Raw genomic sequence first — 11,039 nt, 5'->3', positions numbered from 1 at the left:
CATCCCCTAGCTGACTGGGACAGTTGGTGAGTGATTGAGGCGATCACAAAGGTGACTGACAAAGGTGTCACTCATCCATTTATCCATAAATAAGTACATAACCCGCATGACGGGGGTCCTAGCAAATGGCAAGTGGAGGCAGGAGGAACATCAAGGTCATCTTTGGCTACTTAGTGAGGTGGAGGCCAGTCTGGGATGCATGAGACCGTGCCTCAAAACACAAATCCCAAACCAAAGCAATCAGAAAGTAAGGGGCACCGGCTATGCGGCTGCGGCCAGGCTCTGGGATGCGTGGTGAGTGAGCCAGACACTCACCTGATTCCTCTACAACAGCGGCCATGGGCGAGTGGGAAAGATGGGTGATGGAGCCTCGGGGGTCCACTAAGGAGGGTGACCTTGAACTTCAGACCTTCCTGCAGTTACAGATGTGTGCCACCATGCCTGTTGTGCGTGCTAGAGGAGACTCTACCAGCTGAGCTGTATCCCCAGAGTTTGTTCTTTAAGTTTCCTTTGGTCTCAGAACTGTTTTTTTTTTTTTTTTTCTAGCACCTTTTATGGATTCTTTCAGAGTCTCTCTGGCTCGGGATTTGACTACCTTGGGCAGGTGTGATCTTGGTGTCCCAGATCACTTGATCTCTTCAGGCACCCAGTGACTTTGCTGGTCCCCTGGTTCCAGGAGGAATGATTTCATGTCTCTCCGCTCCCTTTTGGCAGAGGAAGAGCACTGTTTATAGTCTTTGGTTTCCTCACGCCGGCTCATTTAGATGCCACTGGAGAAGTTAAAATGACACAAGGGACGGCAGACGGGGCCGAGTGTCTGAGACCTTTACCTGAACCTGGCTTCTCTGCCAGGTGGCCTCATTAAAGGGGGTGTTTGAGGCCTGAGCCCCAGGAGGTTACCTTAGCTGCTCCCCTTAAGGGCATGTGACCTTGAACAAGTCCTCCACCTCTGACTTATAGCGTCCTGGCCTGAATCAGTAGAGGGTTGGACCAGCTGATTTAAGATTCCATGATTGACATGCTGTCTTGTGCAATAGTGGACAAGGTGGAGGTCACCTTGGCTTTCCAGGGAGCTGGCTCAGCACTGGGATAGGCCCTTCCAATCTGCCCCAGCAGACCTTTGGGCCAAACAAATCGGCTGAGGTTGTAGGGAGACTGTCATTTTCTCTGCAACTCCTCTAGAGCGTCAGTGGTGGTATTTCTAGAGAACTGGCCCCCTTTGTCATTTTCAGGCTTTATGTCAAAGACAGACACCATCCCTACATGAGTGGCTACTCTTTAACTTTGCCTAGGTCACTTTGGAAAAAGCAGTCTGCGGCCAGCAAAAGTGAGATCTTGATTTATGGAGGGGCTCTTGGTGCCAGTGTGCCCACACACTCTGCGGTCACATCATTCCTGGGCTTCATGGGGATTTGGGAAGCTCAATGTTATGGAAGGATAATAAATTCCTGGGCGGCTCTACCTCCGCCCTGAGGTTTGGGCTTCCGGAAAGGCACAGGTGCCATAGGACTTAAAGGTCTTCGTGGTCTACTCCTGGCTTATGTTCCCAAGGTGTCCTTGCCAAAAGACCGTAGGGTTTGGGGTTGGTTGGTTGCCATCCATTTGGAGAGTGATATATTGCTTTTCATCAGACATCCTGATGGGCGCCCTGTGCTTATACAGAACCTCACCTCATCGCTTGCAAATGTATTTACATCAACAGTCTCCTCCGGTTCTCCTGACAACCAGTTGGGTGGGAATGACTGCCCCAAATCCAGACAGCTTCTGAATACTAGGAATCTGGGCAGCCTAGGGTGGGACTTCTGCTTGAGGAACTCTTTCCTCCTCCAGGGCTAGAAATTGAGTCCAGAAGCAAAAATGAATAACAAGCTGGAGTTGAATGCTCAAGATTGCATTCTAAGCACTCAAGAGGCAGAGGCAGAAGGATTGCTAGTTCCAGGTTAGCCTGGGCTACATAGTGAGAACCTGTCTCACGACCCTCCAAAAAGAAAAAGAGCCAGGAGGTGATGGCACATGCTTTTAATCCCAACAGTTGGGAGTGGGAGGCAGGTGGACCTCTGAGTTTGAGGCCAGCCTTGTCTACATAGAGAGTTCTAGGACAGCCAGGACTACTCAGAGAAACCCTGTCTTGAAATAGAAAGAAAGAAAGAAAGAAAGAAAGAAAGAAAGAAAGGAAGGAAAGGAAGGAAGGAAGGAAGGAAGAAAGAAAGAAAGGAAGGAAGAGAGAGAGAGAAAGAAAGAAAGAAAGAAAGAAAGAAAGAAAGAAAGAAAGAAAGAAAGAAAGAAAGAAAGAAAGAAAGAAAGAGGGGTCTCCATTCTCTTTAAACTTAGCTTCAAATGATTCCTCCCACCTGTCTCCTGAGATGCTCACATTCCCTCTCTCATCAGCACCACCATCCATCAACATCCATACCAGAAAGTTGGCATCATCCTTGACCTTACTTTTCCTTTCACATTCCAGCTATCACCCATTGCCACCACAGCCTCCAGGCCCCTGTGACCCCTCTAGTCACATCTGTCCACCCCTCCTCTCTATTCACCTCTGTTTCTCTGTGAAGTTCCTTATCTTGGATCTGGAATGTCCTATTTCCTTGACCTATTTATCTATTGGCAAGGTCTCATTATTAGCCCAGGCTGGCCCAGACTTCTCAAGCCTCCTAAGTTCTGAGGTTACAGGTGTGAGCCATCTGCCTGCTCCTTCCTCCTTCACAGCCATTGGTAAAAATTCAGATTCAACTCGCTCCTTCCTTAGAAAATAAATCCTTAACCACTCCCAACAAAAGATCCTCTACACAGACCATCAGTCAACTTATACCTGCTTTGATAATGTCCCACTTCTTATCTGTATGCACGAATGGGGACGTTTTAAAGGCCTGGCCTCTTCACTCTGTTTTAGTTTCTTTATCAAATTTTTTTTGCTGTCTCCAAGTCTGTTTTGAGTTTGTTCCTTCTTTTTGGTTTTGTCTGGGGACAGGGTCTGGCTGTGTAAGCTGGCCTCAAACTCGTGATCTGCTTCATTAGCAGAGGAGCATATAATCGGTTCTGGATTCTCTTTGGCTTTTGAATTCTTTATGACTATGTTGATTGTAAGAAGCTTCCAGGCCAAGGAGAGGATGTGTCTGTCTTCAGTTCCGAAGTGGCTGGCTTGGGATGCAGCACACAGTAGGCATGAAGTCAAGTGAGTTGGCTGAATGAAGGAATGAGGAGTGGGAGAGGTGAGTTGTTTCCTTCTAGCAGTGGAAGGAGAGACTGATGGGCAGGGGGGTGTTTAGGAGAGCAGGGTGCCATGTGGAGACTAGGGCACCACACTTCTCAGTGCCATGACCAGGGTGAGGACCAGGGTAAATAATGTTTTTAAAAGTTCATTATAGCCGGGTGGTGGTGGCACACACCTTTAATCCCAGCACTCAGGAGGCAGAGCAGGCGGATCTCTGTGAGTTTGAGGCCAGCCTGATCTACAGAGTGAGTTCCAGAGACAGCCAGGGCTACACAGAGAAACCTTGTCTCAAACAGAACAAAACGCTCATTATGAAGGGGCTGGACCAATACAGCTCAGCAGTTAAGAACACTTGCTGTTTTTTGAGGACCTGTGTCTACTTCTAGCACCTACTTGGTGACTCACAATCATCTATAATTCCAGATCCAGGAGATATGATGCCTTCTTCTGACCTCCAAGAGAACCAGGCACACACTTGGAGCATATACGTATATGCAGGCACAACATTCACACACATAAAAATAAAGTAAAATAAGTCTAAACAATTTTATTTAAACATTCATGGTAAATAAAGAAGGAATGTTTTAAGTAGAGACGCATTCTCTAGAACTACTGGAAGCTGAACACTGGGATCTGTGGCTGTAAATGCTCTATCAGTGAGCCACATCCCCAAGCCTCTCCCTTGACTCTTTTGCATCTTAGCCTCTTAGCCCTTGTTGGCTTCCCTGTAGTCAACATGAGGAATTTCATGGTACATCAGGGCCTTCGGTGCCTCTTCGGGAAAAAAAAGGAAAGAGAGCCTAGATGGTCAGGGATGGAGAAAGTGCAAGTCTGTGTGATCAGCCTGCCAGTATTCAGGCCTCCATCTGACTCAATGCATGCCCCACTCCCTGACCCCATGAAGCAGGGTACCTGCTGTGGGATGGTCTTTCTGTATGCTGTGAATATATGTTGCTACTGTTGGTTAATAAAGAAGATGCTCTGGGGGCTGGAGAGATGGCTCAGAGGTTAAGAGCACTGGATGCTCTTCCAGAGGTCCTGAGTTCAATTTCCAGCAACCACATGGTGGCTCACAACCATCTGTAATGAGATCTGATGCCCTCTTCTGGCCTGCAGTCATACATTCTGTATACATAATAAATAAATAAATCTTTTTTTTTTTTTTTTGGTTTTTCAAGACAGGGTTTCTCTGTGTAGCTTTGCGCCTTTCCTGGGACTCACTTGGTAGTCCAGGCTGGCCTCGAACTCACAGAGATCCACCTGCCTCTGCCTCCCGAGTGCTGGGATTAAAGGCGTGCGCCACCACCGCCCGGCTAAATAAATAAATCTTAAGAAAAAAAAAAGAAGAAGAAGAAGAAGATGCTCTGGCCTATTGAGAGACAGGTTATAGCCAGGTGGGAAATCCAAGCAATGATAGGGAGAAGAGAGGTGGAGTTGGGGGAGACATTGAGAGCCACCGTCTGAGCAGCATGATGTAATGGAACTCAGGTAAAGCCACAAGACATGAGGTGACACATAGATTAATAGAAATGGGTTAATTTAAGATGAGTGAGCTAGTTAGTAATAAGCCTGGGTCATAGACCAAACAGCTTGTAAGTAATGTAAGCCTCTGTGTGTTTATTTGTGACCAAACGGCTGTAGGACACAGGAAAACTTCCATCTACAGGTATCCCTTGTGGAGAGGTTGGGCCTGAGTCCCCTCAGCCCTGGAGTCTCCCTCTGGCTACTGCAGGAGGAGCCCTTCCTATGGCTCAATTATCCACTCAGGCTTGTGGCCTCTGAGCTGGGCAAGAGGCTGACTCTTTCAGGAGCATCTCTGTTCCCTGGATGGGCTATTTTACTTCCCGGTTCCACTCATTACATGTCATGGGGCTCTTGAGAGGAGCTGAGATGAAAGCTTGTGATTTTAGAATCAGAGCTGACACAGCAGAACAAATGTCACCCACAACAGCTCCTGTCCCTATCCTTTCCCTACTTTGCCTGGCCCTCAGAGAAGCCCTTTCCCTTCTCCTAGTCACTGAATGGCGTCCCTGCCAGGCTCATGATGCTGGTGCTCTGAGGCTGTAGCGGTTGACAGCATCCACACTTGTAGAATTTCCTGGGTGCTGAGCTCTGGGTGCAAACCCTTTGGCTACATTTGCTCCATAGTCATTACAGCAAACCCACAAGATGAGAGTTATAGGTCTTTACTTGTTGTTGAGGTTACTGAGCCTCAAAAAAGGTCAACTACTCACCCAGCTCACACAGCATCTTCTGTGGCTCTGTGCCTGGACTGTGGGCTCAGTGTCCATCGAGGAAAAGTGGTGGCTGCAGTCACTCTGGTCCACCTCCAGGGGGCACCCTCGGCCCACAGCACTGCCCAGCACTCTAACAGCTGTTGCCAACTTGCCCTCAGAAAAGGCTTATCTAAACCCCTTTCTTTTATCCTGTACAAACCCCACCATATAATTAGACTTCTCAAAATATGCTCTTCAAGTGGGAGTGAGGCAATAGGGCTACAGGCTTCTCCCATTTCACAAGCAATCTCTATGGAATTAACTCCCGGAGCAAAGAGTCACGAGTCACCCCTGCTCCAGCTGGACCTGAGTTTCACACCGCTTAGGTCAGCTCAGCTGCTGGGACTTAGCAAGTGGCCCAGGGCCTCCTCGGGGGACTGTCACCCCTCCCCAAGCACCAAGCGCACACATACATTTAGAACCCATCCACCCGGTCCGCCCCTTTCACATTCCCACCTGCCTGCCGCTGCTCCAGCATACCCTCAGATTAGCAGTTCCGTTGATCTTCCAGGTAAACGCAGACATTTGCCTTGTGGACACCGTGCATTGCACTACATCCACCTCCTTCCATTGGAACCTGAAGTTTTGAATGTTCTTAAAAATCAGAGCCAGAGCCCTGCAAGTGAAATGTAAACATGAACACAGGTGAATAGTCTCACAGTGGCCAGATGTCAGAAACAAAACAAGCCAGTGAGATGCAGTAAGTCAAGGGCAAGTCTGCCTTTTAGGGAGACTAAGTGTAGGTTTGGGATTCAAGCTGACTTTGTGCCCTCGAGTAAGTCACATAGCCCCTGTGTGTGTTAGTAAAATGAATGGAGATAAACAGTCTCCTGCCATGGAGGAGGATTAAACTCCTAAAGGAATTCTCCATTTGAGGTGGTGGTGGGGAAAGCCAGTTGAGGGGAGGAAAAGAGAGCCACATATCAATAGGAGAAATGGATTATGATAATGGACTTGAAGATTTGAATGGAAATAATGTGCACAGAATTCAGCCAGTTTTAGCAATCATTAAAAAGTACATATAGCAGGCTGGGGGGATGGTCAGTGAGTAATGTGCACACGCATAAGGACTTGAGTTTGGATCCCCCAAATTCACATAGAAACAAGGCCTGATTGTGCTCAGTCACCTGGAACCCCAGCATGGGGTGGGGGTGGACTGAGGCAGGCAGATCTTGGGGTGCTGGGCAGCCAGTCTGGCAGAAGCAGCCCTTCCTGGGTCAGTGAGAGACTGTCTCAAAAGTAAATTGGAAAATCAACAAGATGGTTCAGAGTATAAAGGTGTTTGCTGCCAAGTCTGAAGATCTGACTTCAACAGAGGTTGTCCTCTGACCCTCACAAACACACACCTACACACACAAAATGAATAAATAAATGCAATTAAAAAATAAGGTCAAGAATTGATGGAGGAAGGCATTCGGACATCAACCTCTGACCTTCACTCACACATGCATGGGCAGGCACACAGGCCAACACCATACACACCCAAAATACACATCATTCCATTCTTGATGTGTAAAGAAATTCAAGCTGTAGAGACAACGTTTAAGTTCCCTTGGTCACATTTCTTTTTCCAGAGGTGACCGCTGTCACCAGTGTGCAGTACATATGTATGTTTCTACAGAAGCCCATGGCAGTTTGCACACTGGGCAGCCTGTCACCTTTCTGTCCCTCGCTGGGTCTTGGGGTTTTGTGATGTTATCATACATAGATTGAATTCACTGAATGAACTTCAAAATCATTCATCGGTGTATACCATGGTTTAATCACTTCCCAGACGGTTTCTTAAAAATGGGTTTCTTGGGGCTGGGCAATGACCCAGTCAGTAACATATTTGCCATGCAAGTGTGAGGACCCGAGTTGGCCCCCCAGCACGTGGCGGCACATGCTTAGAATCCTAGCCCTCATGAGCGGGCTTTTCGGAGCCCAGTGCCTAAGGTGTGACACCTTGCACAGCCTTGGTGCAGGGGGGTGGGGCTTGGACCTGCCTCAGCTGGGCGTACCATGCTCTGCTGACTCTCCATGGTGGACCTGGACTTGGAGCAGGTGGGGGAATGGGGGTGTGTTGGGGGGAAGGCTGGGAGATGGGAAGAGAGAGGAGGGGGGAAATCTGTGGTTGGTATGTAAAATGAATAGAAAATTTCGTAATAATAAAAATTAAAAAAAAAAAAAAAGAATCCTAGCACTCAGGGGAGGCAGAAACAGGCAGATCCATCCCTAGGGCTCATTGGCCAGCCAGACTAGCTTACTTGGTCCCAGGTCCCAGTGAGAGATCCTGTTTCATTCAAAAAGCTGGTGAGCAGCTGTGAGGAAACGATGCTGAGGCTGACCTCTCACCTCTATGGGCACATGCGTACAGACACCTGCACATATAAGAGGACATACATACACACATACATGTGAACATATGTAACCCCACCTGAAAATGGGTTCCCTATAAACACTGACAAGAATGAAATTGGTATTACTGTGGGCTTCGACAGTGATTATGTGATAACAGCTGCCTCAAGTTTTAGGGGATTCCCTGTGCTTAGATCCTGGGATTTCCCTGCCTCCCCCCCCCACATGGCTACAGTTTATAATATAGGAGCAAAGGATGAGTTCCTTTTAATAAACAAAGACAGTATGTCTGGAGAAAAGGCTGATAAGTTGATTAACTGCACAGAGGCAATCACACAGTGATTATCAACTAGCTTGCCTAACTTGTGGTGTGTGTGTGTGTGTGTGTGTGTGTGTGTGTGTGTGTGTGTGTGTGAACATCTGCACAGGCCTGTGTAGTGTGTGTAATCCCACAGCTTTCCTGCACCATTCATTCTTTGATTGGTACAAATTTGCCAGGTAGCTGGACGGTGGTGGCACACACCTTTAATTCCAACACTCGGGAGGCAGAGGCAGGCAGATCTCTGTGAGTTCGAGGCCAGCCTGGTCTACAAAGTGAGTTCCAGGAAAGGCGCAAAGCTACACAAAGAAACCCTGTCTCAAAAATAAAATAAAATAAAATAAAATAAAATAAAATAAAAAAAACCCAAACAAACAAAAAAACAAATTTGCCAGGTGCCTCCACCACCAGCCTGTCTCTGCTCCTGTTTGTCTGGATGCTTTAAGAATGAGTTCATGGCTGGGCGGTGGTGGCGCACACCTTTAATCCCATCACTGGGGAGGCAAAGCCAGGAGGATCTTTGTGAGTTCGAGGCCAGCCTGGTCTACAGAGCGAGATCCAGGAAAAGGCGCAAAGCTACACAGAGAAACCCTGTCTCGAAAAACCAAAAAAAAAAAAAAAAAAAAAAAGAATGAATTCATATCTCATGCTCCAGAGAGCAGACATCTCGGTTCCTGTAAGAAATGATCTATGTATGGTCCAGGTCTTGCTTTGGATGAAAAATCCCATCAGTGTTCTGGTCGCATACACAAAAGATGTGTAGCAAGTGCTGAGGAAGAAAGAATGAGTGGCTAGTAATGATTCTCATAGCTAAGAGATGTCATCTTCCCCTGGGCACATGCTGAGCTCTGCAGAGCTACTTTGCTTCTGGCGCTGCTGCCCTCCAAGATCTCAAAGGCATCTTGTTTGTAAGCAACATTCTAATAGGGCACTTGGCACGCTGAAACAGAGCAGCGCAAGCCTATAATCCCAATGAGAGGAGGAGAACTGAAAGTTTGAGGCCAGCCTGGGCTACACAGTGAGACCCTGTCTCAAGAAAAAGTGTTTAAGAAGTGTCTGGGGTGGGAATGTGGCTAGCATGCATGAACGCCAGTTCGGTTCTTAGCATTGCATAAACTGGGCATGGTGGTGCATGCCTGTAATTCCAGTTCCCGAGAGGTAGAGGCAGGAGGATCAGAAGTTCAAGATCATTCTTGGCTGCACAGGGGGCTTAAGGCTGGTCTGGACTAGAGATCCTGTCTCAGAAGCAGAAAGGAAAGAAAAGAAGGGGAAGTTAGGTGGAGGGGGTGTCATTTAGTGGTAGAGCATTTGCCTAGAATGTGAGACCTTTGGTTCAATCCCCAATACCAAAAAAGAGAATAAAATAAATCATAGTTCTTTCTCACTTTTCCTAATAAATCTGTGTTTGGTCTGTAAAAATAAATAACATATAAATAAATAAAAAGACAGAAAATAAGCGATGAACCAGCCTGTTCACAATTAGGTTTAAAAACCATCTTATAGTAAAGACAGCAAGGCTCATTCCTGTGCATGATTAAACCTCTGTTTCTTAAGAATTGGGCTGTGCCCCAGCTGTAACCATAACTACCAATGGTCCTGGACTGCCTGGTCCAGGAAACCGCAACTATGCCTTTGTCTCAAAAAGCTGTAATGGCCGTCTTGCAATTCCACCTTTGTTTTAAAAGGTTAGTATGACTTCTTTCTGTTGTGACTACTTTATTAGGACTCCCTTGTTGTGACCACCTTCAATCATGTCTTTTTCTCAAGAGGTTGTTAAGATTCACTTGTTAGGCTTGTGTCCTGCTCCTGTAACCCTGCCTATTTCCCCCCATTTGGAAACCCCTTACCCCGAGCTATAAAAACCTTGTCTTCCTCATGTCCAGTGATGACCTCTTGAACCCCACCTTAGGGAGAGATAGCCCATGTCCACACATTAAAAAAAAAATCTTGCTTTAATTAATTGCTTGCTTCTGTTAATTTGGCCATCATGATTGGGTAGGTAGTCTTTCTCCTTGCATCTTTGATAAAGACATGAGAAAAGGAAGAAACAGACTGATCTTCCCTCTCTTGTCGGCATCTGAATGGATCTCTTGGGTCATGGCCAGGGTTGTAACAAAGATGACCTGTAGGCTGGAGAGATGGCTCAGCAGTTAAGAAACACTGGCTGCTCATCCTTAGGACCCGGGTTAGATTCCCAGCATCTACATGGCAGCTCACAACTGTCTTTAACTCAGTGCCAGGGGATCTAGCTCCCTCTTCTGGCCTCCGCAGGCACTGCATGCATGTGGTGCACACACATACTTGCAGACAAAGCACCCATGCAAAAGATGATAATGAGAAAGAGACTGAGAGCAAGGACCTCCTCTTCCCTGCACGACAACCTTTGACATTAAAACACAGAATCAGTTGTATCCTGGACATATGAGGAGAAAGAGGGCCGAAGTGAGGGGTCGTGATTTTTCTTCCCACAAGATGGTGGGGCTTTCCATCCTGACGGAGGGCAGCAGTGACTTAGCCAAAGGCACACACCCCTCCCCATCTTCCTGAGAGAGAGGCTGGTCCTGCTGACACTGGGATGGCCATGGTTTAGGGCAAGAGTGTAGCAGGAATCTTAAAAGTTCTTATTAAAAGAAACAAATCTGAAGCCAGTTATTGGGGTGAATGCTGGAAGATCAGAGAAGCAGAACAAGCCACAGCTACCTCATCCCACCAGTTCCTCAGCTGATCCTGTTTCCTCAGTCTGGAAGCGTCTCAGTCTTCATCCAGAATGAATCTCAGCTGAACTGTGCTGCTCAAAGCCTAAAAGCTTAACCAGCCAAATGCTTCTAGTTTCTGGTCTTCATGCCTTATATACCTTTCTGCTATCTGCCTTCACTCCCTGGGATTAAAG

This window comes from Peromyscus leucopus, chromosome 2 (assembly GCF_004664715.2).
Source record: "Peromyscus leucopus breed LL Stock chromosome 2, UCI_PerLeu_2.1, whole genome shotgun sequence".
Classification (NCBI taxonomy): Eukaryota; Metazoa; Chordata; class Mammalia; order Rodentia; family Cricetidae; genus Peromyscus; species Peromyscus leucopus.
This window is presented reverse-complemented; position numbering follows the sequence as displayed.